Source organism: Gopherus flavomarginatus, unplaced genomic scaffold (assembly GCF_025201925.1).
Source record: "Gopherus flavomarginatus isolate rGopFla2 unplaced genomic scaffold, rGopFla2.mat.asm mat_scaffold_34_arrow_ctg1, whole genome shotgun sequence".
Classification (NCBI taxonomy): Eukaryota; Metazoa; Chordata; order Testudines; family Testudinidae; genus Gopherus; species Gopherus flavomarginatus.
Window position 1 is genome coordinate 1,866,433 of NW_026115061.1, and position 18,605 is coordinate 1,885,037.

At 53.2% G+C, this 18,605-nt stretch overlaps 1 protein-coding gene across 1 annotated transcript in view; it reads right to left on the bottom strand.

The window, feature by feature from the left end:
* LOC127042218 (zinc finger protein 560-like) overlaps positions 1-18,605 on the bottom strand; it is a 281,458-nt gene that overhangs the window by 143,905 nt on the left and 118,948 nt on the right. The window lies entirely within an intron of this gene.

An 18,605-nucleotide genomic window follows, 5' to 3' on the forward strand; every position in this document is an offset into this window, starting at 1 on the left:
GGGGGATCTTAGGGGCCTTGGGGTGCACAGATACCTATGTCCAGGCCATAGCGGTCCCTGGGGGGCTTAGAGAGTTTGGGGGGGACACAGATACCAATCTCCATGCTCTAGGGTCCCATGGGGGCTTAGAGGGTTCGTGGGGGGCACATATTCCTACATCCAGGCTGTAGGGTTACCAGGGGGGCTTAGGGGGTTATTGGGGGGCAAAGATACCTACGTCCAGGCTGGAGGCATCCTGGGAGTCTTAGGGGATTTGTGGGGGCCAAAGACACCTATGATGTCCAGGCTGTAGGGGTACCAGTGGGTTTTAGGGGTTCGAGTGGGCACAGATACGTATGTCCAGGCTGTATCGTTCCAAGGGGGGGTTAGAGGTTTCGTGAGGGGCACAGATATCTACGTCCAGATTTTAGATGTCCCGGGAGGGTGGGGTTAGGGGGGTTGTGGGAGTGCAAATACCTATGTCCAGGCTGTAGGGGTTCCTGGGGGCTTAGAGGGTTTCTGAGGGGCACATATACCTACGTGCACACTGGAGTGTCGCAAGGGGCTTGTGGAGTCTATATGGGGTACAGATACCAATGTTCTGGCTGTATAGGTCCCTCGGGGGCTTAGGGGGTTTGTGGGGGGCACAGATACCTAAGTTCAGGCTGGAGGGATCTCTGAGTGTCTTAGGTGTTTGGTGGGAGGCACAGATACCTACGTCCAGGCTGCAGGGGTCTCGGAGGGGCTTAGGGTCTGTCACGGAGTGTGTGGGAGTCCGGTCCTGCACCCCTCTTCCTGGGCCTCACAGTGACTCTCAGCCAGCCAGTAAAACAGAAGGTTTATTGGACAACAGGAGCGAAGGATACAGCAGAGCTTGGAGGCACAAGCAGGACCCCACAATCAAGTCCTTCTAGGGGTTCAGGAAACTTAGTTCCCAGTTTGGGAATCCCTGAATTCCAACCACCCAGACCAAAACCGAAACTGAACTAACCCAACTCCCTCCAGCTGGCCATTTCCTGTGTCCAGCTTCCCGGGCAAAGGTGCTGACCCCTCCCCCCGCCTAGCTCAGGTTACAGGCTGAGCACGTGTCCGGTCCTAAAGTCACCCCCTGCTCTCCCATCCCCACACAGACAGTCCCTACTCCATCACAGTAATGCCCAGAGCATTTCCCGCATGGAGCAACAGTAACACCATGTGGCCACGCACGGTAACGCACAGAGCATTTCCTGGATGGAGCAACAGTGATTCCATGTGGCCACGCAGGGTAATGCACAGAGCATCACGCCTATGTAGAGGTTGTAGAGATCCCTGGGGGGCTTAGGGATCGTGGTGGGCACAGATAGCTACGTCCAGGCTGGAGACATTCTGGTGGGCATTAGGGGCTTCATGAAGGGCACAAATATCTATGTCAGCGCTGGAGAGGTCCCTGGATGGCTTATGGGGCTGTGGTGATCATAGATACATACGTCCAGGCTGCAGGGGTCCCATCGGGACTTAGGGGGTGTAACATAGTGTGGTGGAATCTGGCCCTGCACCCCTCTTCCTGGGACACACAGTGACTCAGCCAGCCAGTAAAACAGAAGGTTTTTTTGCCCAGCAGGAACGAGGGATACAGAAGGGCTTTTGGGCACAACCAGGACCCCTCAATCGAGTCCTTCTCGGGGTTCAGGAAGCTTAGTTCCCAGTTTGGGATTCCCTGAATTCCAATAACCCAGCTCCAAACCAAAACTGAACTAACTCCCTCTAGCCAGCCCCTTCCTTTATTCACATTCCTGGGCAAAGGTGCTGACCCCCTCCCCGCTGCCTAGCTTAAGTTACAGGCTTAGGTCCTGTCCCTCACCTAAAGTCACCCGTTGCTCTCCCATCCCCCACACAGACAGTCCCCACTCCATCACAGTAATGCCCAGAGCATTTCGCGCATGGAGCAACAGTAACACTGTGTGACCATGCAGGGTAATGCCCAGAGCATTTCCCCCGTGGAGCAACAGTGACACCATGTGCCCACACAGGGTAATGCACAGAGCATTTCCTGCATGGAGCAAGAGTGACACCGTGTGGCCATACAGGGTAATGCACAGAGCATTTCCTGCATGGAGCAAGAGTGACACCGTGTGGCCACGCAGAGTAATGCACAGAGCATTTCCCCATGGAGCAACATTGACACCTTGTGACCACACCAGGTAATGGACAGAGCATTTCCTGCATGGAGCAACAGTGACACCATGTGGCCATGCAGGGAAATGCACAGAGCATTTCCTGGATGGAGCAACAGTGATTCCATGTGGCCACGCAGGGTAATGCACAGAGCATTTCTCTCATAGAGGAACAGTGACAACATGTGGCCATGCAGGGTAATGCACAGAGCATCATGCCTATGTAGAGGCTGTTGAGATGCCTGGGGGACTTAAGGGTCGTGGGGGGCACAGATAGCTACGTCCAGGCTGGAGACATTCTGGTGGGCATTAGGGGCTTCATGAGGGGCACAAATATCTACGTCAGGGCTGGAGAGGTCCCTGGATGGCTTAGGGGGTTGTGGTGAGCATAGATACATACGTCCAGGCTGTAGTGGTCCCTGGGGGTTTAAGGAGTTGGTAAGGGTCACAGAAACCTACGTATGGTCTGGAGAGGTCTCTGGGGGACTTAAGGGTTTGTGGTTGCTCAGATACCTACGTACCGGTTGGAGGGGGCCCTGGGTAGCTTAGGGGGTTTGTGTGGCGTACACATAGCTATAACCAGGCTGGTGGGGGCCCTATGGGTCTTAGAAGGCTGGTGGGGGGCAGAGATACCTATGTAGGGACTGGAGAAGTCCTGGGGAGGACTTTGGGGGTTCCTGGAAGTCACAAATATCTACGTCCAGGCTGGAGGAGTTCTGGGGGTATTAGGGAGTTGTGCGGGGGCACAGATACCTATATCGAGGCTGTAGGGGTCCTGGGGTTGCTTTGGGGAATTTTGGGGTACAGATACCTACTTCCATGCTGTAAGGGTCGCTGGGAGGATCAGTGGGTTCGTGAGGGTGCAGAGATATCTACGTCCGGTCTATAGGGATCCTGGGGGGGGCTTAGGGGTTTGTAAGGGGCACAGATACATTCATCCAGGCAAGAGGGGTCCTAGGGACCTTAGGGGGTTCATGCTGGGCACAGATACCTGCGTCTAGGCTGGAGGGGTTTCGGGGGTCTTAGGAGGGTTGTGTGGGCACAGATACCTATGTCGATGCTGGAGGGGTCCTGTCATGTCTTAGCGGATTCTTGGGTTCAGAGATACCTACATCTAGGCTGGAGGGGTTCCGGGGGGATTAGGTGTGTTTGGGGGGGGGAACAGATACCTACATCCTGATGGTAGGTGGCCCTGGGTAGCTTAGGCGGTTTTTGTCGGTCACAGATAGAAACATCCATGCTGTAGGGGTCCCGAGGGACTTTGTGGGGCTCTAGGGGTCACAGATACCTACCTACAGTCTGGAAGGTTCCTGTGGGTATTAAGGGGTGTGTGGGGCATACAGATGCCTACATCTGGGCTTGTGGGTTCCCTGGGGGGTTAGAGGTTTGTGGAGAGCACAGATACCATTATCCAGGCTAGATGTGTTCTGGTGGGATTAGGGGGTTGTGGGGGGCATAGATACCTATGTAAGCAGAAGCAGGATGAACTCTACCCTCACATCTGGTGGTGAATTATGGCAAGTGTGGAAAAGGATTTCAGGGTCTGATCATGTTTGCATAGACACACCCACCGTGCGTGACACGGCCACGGCAGCCTGGAATGGTTACTTTGGCAGCTATGGTATCCCCAGTTTATTTGTTGTTGGGGTGTGAGATGTGGAGTGTTGACACGCTGATTGTGTGGATGAGGAACTGTGAAACAGCTTTGAGACAGGGATTCTCACCATCAGTTGAGTGGCACTCACTAGACAAGGGAGTGGGCTCCTTGGATGAGCCAAAAACACCAATTACATCTTATTCTCTTTTAACAGTTGAATAGTAGAGCTGGTTGTTGATTTTCTTAATAACTGAAGATCTGGGTTCCTGAGCTGAAGTCATTGAAGTGCTGTGTTAAACAGTGGGGAAGTTTGAAACTATATTACAGAACAGCTGATGGAGAAGAGCAGTTTGTGGAACACTTGGAATGGCTCACGGAGAGAAGTAAGCTAAGCAGTTTTTGGAGACAGCTGGAGCAGATCACAGGTTGGCTGGTGGACTGAATTGAGCAGTTTGTGGGAAAGGTAGAAGCAGAATTCCACGGAGAGGCAGGGCAGACAGCAGTGGACCACGTAAGGTGCCCCTTTCTACCCAGGCTGGCAGGGGGGAAAACCCGGCAGATAGACTCTTGAACTCTGGGGCTGCGGGAATGTGGGTGATTATGGGGTTGCTGGAGTCTTGAAATATTTGAGGTATTGTACTTTGGAGTCTTGGGGTGATTTCGAGATTGCTAGATTCTAGAGCCCAGGGAAAAGGACATGGCCTAGTTGAGGTGTTTTCCAAATTTAATGCTATGTTGTTTATCTCACGTTATTAAACATTTTCTGCTATACCCAGATTCTATGATTGCGAGAGGGGAAGTATTGCCTCTTTGAGGCACCTAGGGGTGTGTATGTAAAATTTTCCCATGTCACTGGGTGAGGGCTCGATCTGGTTTGCATTATGTAATAGGGAAGGGACCCCTATGTATTGAACCCAGTCCTTGCTGCTATCAATTCAGCCTGGCAGACGGGTTCCACCTATGTCCAGGCTGAAGGGGTCCCTGGGGATTTGAGGAGGTTCCTGGGGGGCACAGAGACCTAGGCCCAGGCTGTAGGGGTCCCTGTGGGGCTCAGGGGTTTGGTGGGGGGCACAGATACCTACGTCCGAGCTGCAGGGGTCCCAGAGGGGCTTAGGGGATGTCATGGAGTGTGGTGGAATCTGGCCCTGCACCCCTCTTCCAGGGACACACAGTGACTCAGCCAGCCAGTAAAACAGAGGGTTGTTTTGGCCAACAGGAACGAAGGATACAGCAGGGCTTTGGGGCACAACCAGGACCCGTCAGTCGAGTCCTTCTGTGGGTTCAGGAAGCTTAGTTCCCAGTTTGGGATTCTCTGAATTCCAGCTACCCAGCTCAAAAAAAAAAAACTGAACTAACTCCCTCCAGCCGACCCCTTCCTGTGTCCAGCTTCCCGGGCAAAGGTGCTCACTCTCTCAGCCCTGCCTAGCTGGAGTTACAGGCTTAGGTCCTGTCCCTCACCTAAAGTCACCCGCTGCTCTCCCATCCCCCACACAGACAGTCCCCACTCCATCACAGTAATGCCCAGAGCATTTCGCACATGGAGCAACAGTAACACTGTGTGGCCATGCAGGTTAATGCCCAGAGCATTTCTCCGGTGGAGCAACAGTGACACCATGTGGCCACACAGGGTAATGCACAGAGCATCTCCTGCATGGAGCAACAGTGACACCGTGTGGCCACACAGGGTAATGCACGGAGCATTTCCTGCATGGAGCAAGAGTGACACCGTGTGGCCATGCAGGGTAATTCACAAAGCATTTCCACGCATGGAGCAACAGTGGCACCGTGTGGCCACACAGGGTAATGCACAGAGCATTTCCTGCATGGAGCAAGAGTGACACCGTGTGGCCATGCAGGTTAATCCACAAAGCATTTCAACGCATGGAGCAACAGTGGCACCGTGTGGCGACGCAGGGTAATACACAGAGCGTTTCCTGCATGGAGCAACAGTGACACCATGTGGTAACGCAGGGTAATGCACAGAGCATTTCCTGCATTGAACAACAGTGACACCATGTGGCCACACAGGGTAATGCACAGAGCATTTCCTGCTTGGAGCAACAGTGACACCATGTGGCCACACAGGGTAATGCACAGAGCATTTCCTGCATGGAGCAACAGTGACACCATGTGGTGACGCAGGGTAATACACAGAGCATTTCCTGCGTGGAGCAACAGTGACACCATGTGGTGACGCAGGGTAATACACAGAGCATTTCCTGCATGGAGCAACAGTGACACCATGTGGCCACACAGGGTAATGCACAGAGCATCGCACCTACGTGGAGGCTGTAGAGATCCCTCGAGGGCTTACGGGGGTTCGTAGGGTCACAGATATCTACATCCAGTATGGGCGGGACCCTGGGAGAGTTAGGGGGGTTGTGAGGGGCATAGATACTTGCGTCCAGGCTGTAGAGGTCCTGGTGGGGATTAAAGGCTTCCTGGAGGACAGCAATATCTACATCCAGGCTGAAGGGGTCCCTGGACGCTTAGTGGGTTGTGGTGAACACAGTGATCCCTGGGGGTATAGGGACTTGGTGAGGGGCACAGGTACCTATGTATGTCCTGGAGGGGTCCCTGGGGGTGGCTTAGTGGAACTGTAGGAGACACAGATACCTACGTCCAGGCTATAGGCATTCTGGGGGGGCTTAGGGCTTTGGGGGGGCACAGATACCTACATCCAGGCTGGAGGGGTCCCGGGGGGCTTAGGTGGTTTGTGGGGAGGGACACAGATATGTACATCCAGGCTAGAGAGGTTCCGGAGAGGATTAGGGGTTTTTGCGGATGGCAGAGATACCTATCTTCATACTCTAGGTGTCCCAGGGGGCTTAGGGTTTTTTGAGAGGCACAGATATCTATGTCCAGGTTGGAGTGGTTCCTGGGGGGTTTAGGGAGTTCCTGGAGGGCACAGATACCTAGGTCCATGCTGTAGGGTTGCCTGGGTGGATTAGGGGGTTTGTGGGGGGCAAAGATACCTACTTCCAGGCAATAGGTCTTCCAGGGGGAATTAGTGTGTTGGGGGGGCACAGATACCTAGGTTCAGGCTGGAGGTTTCCCGGGAAGGGGGGGCTTACGCCGTTTGTGTTGGGCACAGATATCTGCATCCAGGCTGGAGTGGTCACTGGGGGGGCTAAAGCGGTTTCTGGTGGGTACAGATAACTACCTCGAGGCTGGAGGGGTTTCTCGGCACTTAGGGGTTGTGGGGGGCACAGATACTTCCATCCAGGCTGGAGGGTCCCAGGGGGGCTTAGCAGGTTCATGTGGGGCACAGATACCTAAGTCCAGGCTGGATAGGTCCAGGGGGGGCTTACGGGGTTCAGGGAGCACATATGCTTATCTCTAGGCTATAGGGGTCCCTGGTGGGCTTAGGGGGTTTTGGGGGGCCCCAGATACCTAAGTCCATGCTGTAGGCTTCCCTACAGGTGCTTATGGGTTCGTGGGGTGCACAGATACTTATGTCCAGTCTGGAGGGGACAGGGGGGGTTGGGGTTTCATGAGGGGCACAGATACAAACCTCCAGGCTGTAGGAGTCCCAGGGAGGCTGTGGGGGTACAGATACCTACATCTAGTCTGGATGGGTCCTGGGGGTTATAGGGGGTTTGTGGGGGGCACAGATACCTAGGTACAGGCTGTCGGTGTCCCGAGGAGATTAGGCGGTTCACTGGGGGCTCAGATACATCCAGGCTGGATGTGTCCCGAGGAGCTTAGGGGGTTTGTGGGGTGCTCAGACACCTGTGTCCAGGCTGTAGGGATCCCTGGGAGGTTAGAGGTTCGTGGGTGTCACGGATAGGGAGTTCCAGGCTGAAGGGGTCGCTGGGACGTTTAGGGGGTTTGTGGGAGTACAGATACCTACGTCCAGGCTAAAGGGGTAATGGGGGTGCTTAGGGAATCGGGGCGGACACAGATACCTACGTCCAGGGTCTAGGGGTCCCGAGGGGATTGGTGGTTGAGGTTTTAACAGATGCCTACGTCCTAGCTGAAGGGGTCCTGGGTGGTTTAGGAGGTTCGTTGGAGTCACAGATACCTAAGTCCAGGCTGTAGGGGTTCCTGGGGTATTCGGGGATTTCTGGGGGTCACAGATACCTACGTTCAGACTGGAAGGGTTCCAGAGGGCTTAGGAGATTTATAGGGGGACAGATACCAACATCCTGGCTGTAGGGTTTCCCGTGGGGATTAGGTGGTTTATGGGGGGCACAGATTACTCATAGACTCATAGACTCTAGGACTGGAAGGGACCTCGAGAGGTCATCGAGTCCAGTCCCCTGCCCTCATGGCAGGACCAAATACTGTCTAGACCATCCCTAATAGACATTTATCTAACCTACTCTTAAATATCTCCAGAGATGGAGATTCCACAACTTCCCTAGGCAATCTATTCCAGTGTTTAACTACCCTGACAGTTAGGAACTTTTTCCTAATGTCCAACCTAAATCTCCCTTGCTGCAGTTTAAGCCCATTGCTTCTTGTTCTATCATTGGAGGCTAAGGTGAACAAGTTTTCTCCCTCCTCCTGATGACACCTTTTTAGATACCTGAAAACTGCTATCATGTCCCCTCTCAGTCTTCTCTTTTCCAAACTAAACAAACCCAATTCCTTCAGCCTTCCTTCATAGGTCATGTTCTCAAGACCTTTAATCATTCTTGTTGCTCTTCTCTGGACCCTCTCCAATTTCTCCACATCTTTCTTGAAATGTGGTGCCCAGAACTGGACACAATACTCCAGTTGAGGCCTAACCAGCGCACAGTAAAGCGGAAGAATGACTTCTCGTGTCTTGTTTACAACACACCTGTTAATGCATCCCAGAATCACGTTTGCTTTTTTTGCAACAGTATCACACTGTTGACTCATATTAAGCTTGTGGTCTACTACGACCCCTAGATCTCCTTCTGCCATACTCCTTCCTAGACAGTCTCTTCCCATTCTGTATGTGTGAAACTGATTGGTCCTTCCTAAGTGGAGCACTTTGCATTTATCTTTATTGAACTTCATCCTGTTTACCTCAGACCATTTCTCCAATTTGTCCAGATCATTTTGAATTTTGACTCTGTCCTCCAAAGCAGTTGCAATCCCTCCCAGTTTGGTATCATCCGCAAACGTAATAAGCGTACTTTCTATGCCAACATCTAAATCGTTGATGAAGATATTGAACAGATCCGGTCCCAAAACAGACCCCTGTGGAACCCCACTTGTTATACCTTTCCAGCAGGATTGGGAGCCATTAACAACTACTCTCTGAGTACGGTTATCCAGCCAGTTATGCACCCACCTTATAGTAGCCCCATCTAAATTGTACTTTCCTAGTTTATCTATAAGAATATCATGCGAGACCGTATCAAATGCCTTACTAAAGTCTAGGTATATCACATCCACCGCTTCTCCCTTATCCACAAGGCTCGTTATCCTATCAAAGAATGCTATCAGATTAGTTTGACACGATTTGTTCTTTACAAATCCATGCTGGCTATTCCCTATCACCTTACCACCTTCCAAGTGTTTGGAGATGATTTCTTTGATTACCTGCTCCATTATCTTCCCTGGCACAGAAGTTAAACTAACTGGTCTGTAGTTTCCTGGGTTGTTTTTATTTCCCTTTTTATAGATGGGCACTATATTTGCCTCCTTCCAGTCTTCTGGAATCTCCCCCGTCTCCCATGATTTCCCAAAGATAATAGCTAGAGGCTCAGATACCTCTTCTATTAACTCCTTGAGTATTCTAGGATGCATTTCATCAGGCCCTGGTGACTTCCAGGCATCTAACTTTTCTAAGTGATTTTTTTCTTGCTCTTTCCTTATTTTCTCTTCTAAACCTACCCTCTTCCCGTAAGCATTCACTATACTAGACATTCCTTCAGACTTCTCAGTGAAGACTGAAACAAAGAAGTCATTAAGCATCTCTGCCATTTCCAAGTCTCCCGTTACTGTTTCCCCCTCCTCACTGAGCAGTGGGCCTACCCTGTCCTTAGTCTTCCTCTTGCTTCTAATGTATGACAGATACCAATGTCCTGGCTGTAGATGTTCCTCCACGGTGGCCTCAGGGCTGGAAGAGCTCCCACTCCCTTCTATTACATGGGGGCTGCAGCAGGGGCACAGAGCTTCTCTGGTCTCACTCCTTTACCCCTGCTCCGCTGTGGCCCTGACACCAGAGAAGCTCTGTGCCCCTGCTGCAGCCTCTGCGCCATATCAGGGAGTGGGAGCTCCTCCAGCCCTGGGGCCACCGTGAGGGAGACTTTTCCAGGGGGACCCAATTTGGCCAGGGGCCCCCGGGACCCCGACAGCCTGGATGTAGGGTTATGTGCGACCACAGCCCCTCTATGTACCCCAGGAACATCTACAGCCAGGACATTGGTATCTGTGCCCCCCGAACCCACAAAGCCCCTCAGGGAACTTTACAGCCAGTATGTTGGTATCTGTGCCCCCCATAAATCTCCTAAGCGCTCCAGGACCCCTCCAGTCTGCACGTAGGTATCTGTGACCCCCAGAAATCCCTGAATGCCCCAGGAACCCCTACAGCCTGGACTTAGGTATCTGTGACTCCAACGATCCTCCTAAACCACCCAAGACACCTCCAGCTCTGATGTAGGTATCTGTTCCCCCCTCAACCCCCAATCCCCTCGGGACCCCTAGACCCTGGACGTAGGTGTCTGTGTCAGCCCCGATCCCTTAATCACTCCCATTACCCCTTCAGCCTGGACGTAACTACCTGTGACCCCCACGAACCCCCTAAGCCCCCAGGGATCCCTACAGCCTGGACACAGGTGTCTGAGCACCGCACGAACCCCCTAAGCTCCTCGGGACACATCCAGCCTGGATATAACTGAGCCCCCAGTGAACCGCCTCATCTCCTCGGGACACCGACAGCCTGTACCTAGGTATCTGTGCCCCCCACAAACCCTCAATACCCCCCAGGACCACTCCAGCCTAGATGTAGGTATCTGTACCCCCACAGCCCCCCAGGGACTCCTACAGCCTGGAGGTTCCTATCTGTGCCCCCCATGAAACCCCAACCCCTCCTGTCCCCTCCAGCCTGGACATAAGTATCTGTGCACCCCATGAACCCATAAGCACCTGTAGGGACGCCTACAGCATGGACTTAGGTATCTGGGGCCCCCCAAAACCCCCTAAGCCCACCAGGGACCACTACAGCCTAGAGATAAGTATCTGTGCCCCCTGAACCCCATAAGCCCCCCCTGGATCCCTCCAGCCTGGATTTAGGTATTTGTGCCCCCTACGAACCCGCTAAGCTCCCCAGGGACCCTCCAGCCTGGACGGAGGTATCTGTGCCCCCCCACAATCCCTAAGTGCCGAGACACCCCTCCAGCCTGGAGGTAGGTATCTTTGCCGAACACAAACTGCCTAAGCCCCCCTCCCCCTATCGGGAACCCTCCAGCCTGTATCTAGGTATCTGTGCCCCCCCAACACACTAATTCCCCCTGGAAGCCCTATTGCCTGGACTTAGGTATCGCTGCCCCCCACAAACCCCCTAAGCCTCCCAGGGACCCCTACAGCCTGTATGTATCTGTACCCCTCAGAAAACCCCTAATCCACCCGGGGACCCCTACAGCATGGACCTAGGTATCTGTGCCCCCCAGGAACCCCCTAAACCCCCTAGGAACCACTCCAACCTGGACATAGTTATCTGTGCCTCCCAAAAAAACCCTAAGCCCCCCAAGGACCCCTACATCCTGTAGATAGGTATCTCTGCTGTCCACAAAAATTCCTTATACTCCCTGGAACCTCTCCAGCCTGGACGTACATAGCTGTGCCCCCCACAACCCCCCTAAGCCCCCCGGGACCCCTCCAGCCTGGATGTAGGTATCTGTGCCCCCCCAAAGCCCTAAGCCCCCCCAGAATGCCTATAGCCTGGACGTAGGTATCTGTGTCCCCTACAACACCACTAAGCCCCCCCAGGGACCCCTCCAGGACAAACATAGGTATCTGTGCCCCTCACCAAGTTCCTAAACCCCCAGGGATCACTGTGCTCACCACAACCTCTAAGCCGTCCAGGGACCTCTCCAGCCCGGACGTAGATATTGGTGTCCTCCAGGAAGCCCTTAATCCCCACCAGGACCTCTACACCCTGGACGCAAGTACCTATGCCCCCCACAACCCGCCTAACTTCCCCAGAGTCCCGACCATCCTGGACGTAGGTACCTGTGACCCTACGAACCCCCTTAAGCCCCCCAGAATGCCCCCAGCCTGTACGTAGCTATCTGTACCTCCCATGACCCCTAAGCCCCCAGGGATCTCTACAGCCTCTACGTAGGTGTGATGCTCTGTGCTTTACCCTGAGTGGCCACACAGTGTCACTGTTGCTCCATGCAGGAAATGCTCTGGGCATTACCCTGCGTGGCCACATGGTGTCACTGTTGTTCCATGCGGGAAATGCTCTGGGCATTACTGTGATGGAGTGGGGACTGTCTGTGTGGGGGATGGGAGAGCAGGGGGTGACTTTAGGTGAGGGACAGGACCTAAGCCTGTAACTCGAGCTAGGCAGGGCTGAGAGAGTGAGCACCTTTGCCCGGGAAGCTGGACACAGGAAGGGGTCGGCTGGAGGGAGTTAGTTCAGTTTTGGTTTGGAGCTGGGTAGTTGGAATTCAGAGAATACCAAACTGGGAACTAAGCTTCCTGAACCCCCAGAAGGACTCGAGGGAGTTAGTTCAGTTTTGGTTTAGAATTCCTTGGTGCAAAAACACCGTGAAACTCCCCTTTCTTCTTCACAGAGGGCTTCAACACCCCTTTTCTCACTCAGGCTCACAACGGCCCAGAATTCGAAAACTGTCCCTGTTCCCATTGCACAAATGGGAGGAGCCTGAGGTACAGAGAAGGGAGGTGACCTACCCAAGGGCCTACACAGCAAGGCGGTGGCAGAGCCAGAAAGAGAAGCCAGAAGGCAGACTCCTGTTCTAACAGACAATAAATCCCCCCAGAGGCAGGGATAGAGCTCAGGAACTGAGATGGTGGGAAAATTTCATTCCAACCGTTTCTGTCCAAATATCCCATTCAGACTAAACCAGTTTGTTTCTCAGAATCATAACAAGTGAGATGGAAGTTCTTTGCAAAAAGATTTTGTTGCAAAACAAAAGCATCTCCTGTTTGTCACAGTGTGTTAAGTTGTGTCATCACACACAAGGAGGAGACACTTAGATCTTGAAAATTAGATAAGATGCTTCAGTCTGAACAAAGTCATTGCTGCTCTTAACAATTCCAAAATAAAAAAATACAAATAAAAAAGACTGTTTCAGCTAATCTATTATGTCATAATCTGCTCTGGTAAACGTGATGGGACACCTCACTTTCTGCACTACTCTTAGTGACACTCTCCAATGGATCCCCATCCTCCACCCACCATGAGGTAGGTAAGAGTGGATCATTATTATCCCTACTTGAAAGCACACCATGGCCGCTTCACTTCTCCTGCCTCTCCTAGACCCTGGACGTAGGTATCTGTGTCAGCCCCTATCCCTTAAGCACTTCCATTACCCCTTCAGCCTGGACGTAACTACCTGTGACCCCCACGAACCCCCTAAGCCCCCAGGGTTCCCTACAGCCTGGACACAGGTGTCTGAGCACCCCACAAACCTCCTAAGCTCCTCGGGACACATCCAGCCCTTAGCCCTCCGGGACCCCTAGAGTATGGAGATAGGTATCTCTGCCATCTGCAAAAACCCATAATCCTCTCCGGAACCTCTCCAGCATGGATGTACATATCTGTGCCCCTCCCCACAAACCACCTAAGCCCCCCGGGTCCCCTCCAGCCTGGATGTAGGTATCTGTGCCCCCCCAAAGCCCTAAGCCCCCCCAGAATGCCTATAGCCTGGACGTAGGTATCTGTGTCTCCTACAGTACCACTAAGCCCCCTCCAGGGACCCCTGCAGGACATACATAGGTATCTGTGCCCCTCACCAAGTCCCTATACCCCCAGGGATCACTGTGCTCACCACAATCCCCTAAGAGTCCAGGGACCCCTTCAGCCTGGACGTAGATATTGCTGTCCTCCAGGAAGCCTTTAATCCCCACCAGGACCTCTACAGCCTGGATGCAAGTAACTATGCCCCTCACAACCCCCCTAACTCTCCCAGGGTCCCGCCCATAGTGGATGTAGGTATCTGTGACCCTACAAACCACCGTAAGCCCTCGAGGGATCTCTACAGCCTCCACGTAGGTGCGATGCTCTGTGCATTACCCTGTGTGGCCACATGGTGTCACTGTTGCTCCATTCAGGGAAATGTTCTATGCATTACCCTGCGTAACCACATGGTGTCACTGTTGCTCCATGCAGGAAATGCTCTGTGCATTACCCTGCGTGACCACACGGTGCCACTGTTGCTCCATGCAGGAAATGCTCTGTGCATTACCCTGCGTGACTACATGGTGTCACTGTTGCTCCATGCAGGAAATGCTCTGTGCATTACCCTGCGTGACCACATGGTGTCACTTTTGCTCCATGCGGGGAAATGCTCTGTGCATTACCCTGCGTGACCACATGGTGTCACTGTTGCTCCATGCAGGAAATGCTCTGTGCATTACGTTGCGTGACCACATGGTGTCACTGTTGCTCCATGCGGGGAAATGCTCTGTGTATTACCCTCTGTGGCCACACGGTGTCACTCTTGCTCCATGCAGGAAATGCTCTGTGCATTACCCTGTGTGGCCACATGGTGTCACTGTTGCTCCACGGGGGAAATGCTCTGGGCATTACCCTACATGGCCACACAGAGTTACTGTTACTCCATGCGCGAAATGCTCTGGGCATTACTGTGATGGAGTGGGGACTGTCTGTGTGGGGGATGGGAGAGCAGCGGGTGACTTTAGGTGAGGGACAGGATCTAAGCCTGTAATTTAAGCTAGGCAGCTGGGAGGGGGTCAGCACCTTTGCCCAGGAAGCTGAATAAAGGAAGGGGCTGGCTAGAGGGAGTTAGTTCAGTTTTGGTTTGGAGCTGGGTTGTTGGAATTCAGGGAATCCCAAACTGGGAACTAAGCTTCCTGAACCGCCAGAAGGACTCGATTGAGGGGTCCTGGTTGTGCCCTAAAGCCCTGCTGTATCCTTCGTTCCTGTTGGCCAAAAAAACCTTCTGTTTTACTGGCTGGCTGAGTCACTGTGTGTCCCAGGAAGAGGGGTGGAGGGCCAGATTCCACCACACTACGTGACACCCCCTAAGTCCCTCTGGAACCCCTGAAGCCTGGACGTAGGTATCTGTGCCCCCCACCAAACTCCTGAGCCCCCTCCGACCCCCTACAGCCTGGACCTAGATATCTGTGCCCCCCACGAACTCCCTAAGCCCCCCAGGCACCCTTTGAGCCTGGACGTAGGTGGAACCCTTCTGCTAGGCTGAACTGATAGCTGCAAGGACTGGGTTCAATACGTAGGGGTCCCTTGCCTACAATGTAATGCAAACCAGCTCGAGCCCCCACCCAGTGACATGGGAAAATTTTACATACGCACTCCTAAGTGCCTTAAAGAGGCAATACTTCCCCTCTCGCAAGCACAGAGTCTGGGTGTAGCAGAAAATGTTTAATAACGTGAGATAAACAACATAGCATTAAATTGGGAAAACACCTCAACTAGGCCGTGTCCTTTTCCCTGGGCTCATGAGTCCAGCAATCCCCAAATCACCCCAAGGCTCCAAAGTCCAATATCTCCAACGTTTCAAGAGTCCAGCAACTCCAAAATCACCCACAGTTGCGCAACCCCAGAATTCAAGAGTCTATCTCCAGGGTTTTTCCCCCTACCAGCCTGAGTAGAAAGGGGCACCTTATGTGGTCCACTGCTGACTGCTTTGCCTCTCCATGGGATTCTGCTTTTGCCTTCCCCACAAACTGCTCAGCTCAGTCCACCAGCTGCTCTGTCAGCTGACCTGTGTTCTGCACCAGCTGTCCCCCAAAATTGCTAGACTCACCTCACTCCGTGGGCCACTCCCACAAACTGCTCCTGTCTGCCAACTACTGTGTTCTGCAATACAGTTTCAGAGTTTCCCACAAGCTAACACATTTTTTCAGTGATTTCAGCTCAAAAACCTAGAAATTCAACTTTTAAGAGAATAAAAAATCAACACTGCTACTCAACTGTTAAAAGAAAAAAAGTGCAATTGTTGACTCTAGCTCACCCATGGAGCCCACTCCCTTGTCTAGTGAGTGCCACTCAACTGATGGTGAGAATCCCTGTCTCAAAGTTGGTTCACAGTTCCTCATCCACACAATCAGGGTGACAACACTCCACATCTCACACCCCAACAACAAATAAACATGATCAGACCCTGAAATCCTTTTCCACACTTGCCATAATTCACCACCAGATGTGAGGGTAGAGTTCATCCTGCTTCTGCTTACACAGGTATCTGTGCCCCCCACAACCCCCTAATCCCACCAGAACCCATCTAGCCTGGACAATGGTATCTGTGCTCTCCACAAACCTCTAAGCCCCCCAGGGAACCCACAAGCCCAGATGTAGGCATCTGTATGCCCCACACACCCCTTAATACCCACAGGAACCTTCCAGACTGTAGGTAGGTATCTGTGACCCCTAGAGCCCAACAAAGTACCTCGGGACCCCTACAGCATGGATGTTTGTATCTGTGACCGACAAAAACCGCCTAAGCTACCCAGGGCCACCTACCATCAGGATGTAGGTATCTGTTCCCCCCCCAAACACACCTAATCCCCCCGGAACCCCTCCAGCCTAGATGCAGGTATCTCTGACCCCACGAATCCGCTAAGACATGACAGGACCCCTCCAGCATCGACATAGGTATCTGTGCCCACACAACCCTCCTAAGACCCCCAAAACCCCTCCAGCCTAGACGCAGGTATCTGTGCCCAGCATGAACCCCCTCAGGTCCCTAGGGCCACTCTTGCCTGGATGAATGTATCTGTGCCCCTTACAAACCCCTAAGACCCCCCCAGGATCCCTATAGACCGGACGTAGATATCTGTGCACCCTCACGAACCCACTGATCCTCCCAGCGACCCCTACAGCATGGAAGTAGGTATCTGTACCCCAAAATTCCCCAAAGCAACCCCAGGACCCCTACAGCCTCGATATAGGTATTTGTGCTCCCGCACAACTCCCTAATACCCCCAGAACTCCTCCAACCTGGACGTAGATATTTGTGACTTCCAGGAACCCCCAAAGCCCTCCCCAGGACTTCTCCAGTCCCTACATAGGTATCTCTGCCCCCCACCAGCCTTCTAAGACCCATAGGGCCCCCACCAGCCTGGTTACAGCTATGTGTACGCCACGCAAACCCCCTAAGCTACCCAGGGCCCCCTCCAACCGGTACGTAGGTATCTGCGCAACCACAAACCCTTAAGTCCCCCAGAGACCTCTCCAGACCATACGTAGGTTTCTGTGACCCTTACCAACTCCTTAAACCCCCAGGGACCACTACAGCCTGGACGTATGTATCTATGCTCACCACAACCCCCTAAGCCATCCAGGGACCTCTCCAGCCCTGACGTAGATATTTGTGCCCCTCATGAAGCCCCTAATGCCCACCAGAATGTCTCCAGCCTGGACGTAGCTATCTGTGCCCCCCACGACCCCTAAGCCCCCCAGGGATCTCTACAGCCTCTACATAGGCGTGATGCTCTGTGCATTACCTTGCATGGCCATATGTTGTCACTGTTCCTCTATGAGAGAAATGCTCTGTGCATTACTCTGCGTGGCCACATGGAATCACTGTTGCTCCATCCAGGAAATGCTCTGTGCATTTCCCTGCATGGCCACATGGTGTCACTGTTGCTCCAAGCAGGAAATGCACTGTCCATTACCTGGTGTGGTCACAAGGCGTCAATGGCCACACGGTGTCACTGTGGCTCCATGCGGGAAATGCTCTGTGCATTACTGTGATGGAGTAGGGACTGTCTGTGTGGGGGATGGGAGAGCAGGGGGTGACTTTAGGACCGGACACGTGCTCAGCCTGTAACCTGAGCTAGGCGGGGGGAGAGGTCAGCACCTATGCCCGGGAAGCTGGACACAGGAAATGGCCAGCTGGAGGGAGTTGGGTTAGTTCAGTTTCGGTTTTGGTCTTGGTGGTTGGAATTCAGGGATTCCCAAACTGGGAACTATGTTTCCTGAACCCCTAGAAGGACTTGATTGTGGGGACCTGCTTCTGCCTCCAAGCTCTGCTGTATCCTTCGCTCCTGTTGTCCAATAAACCTTCTGTTTTACTGGCTGGCTGAGAGTCACTGTGAGTCCCAGGAAGAGGGGTGCAGGACCGGACTCCCCAAAAATCCGTGACAGACCCTAAGCCCCTCCGAGACCCCTGCAACCTGGACGTAGGTATCTGTGCCTCCCACCAAACACCTAAGACACTCAGAGATCCCTCCAGCCTGAACTTAGGTATCTGTGCCCCCCACAAACCCCCTAAGCCCCCGAGGGACCTATACAGCCAGAACATTGGTATCTGTACCCCATATAGACTCCATAAGCCCCTTGCGACACTCCAGTGTGCACGTAGGTAAATGTGCCCCTCAGAAACCCTCTAAGCCCCCAGGAACCATTACAGCCTGGACATAGGTATTTGCACTCCCACAACCCCACTAACTACCGCCTCCCGGGACATCTACAATCTGGACGTAGATATCTGTGCCCCTCACGAAACCTCTAACCCCCCCTGGGAACGATACAGCCTGGACATACGTATCTGTGCCCACTCGAACCCCTAAAACCCACTGGTACCCCTACAGCCTGGACATCATAGGTGTCTTTGGCCCCCACAAATCCCCTAAGACTCCCAGGATGCCTCCAGCCTGGACGTAGGTATCTTTGCCCCCCACTAACCCCCTAAGCCCCCCTGGTAACCCTACAGCCTGGATGTAGGAATATGTGCCCCCCACGAACCCTCTAAGCCCCCATGGGACCCTAGAGCATGGAGATT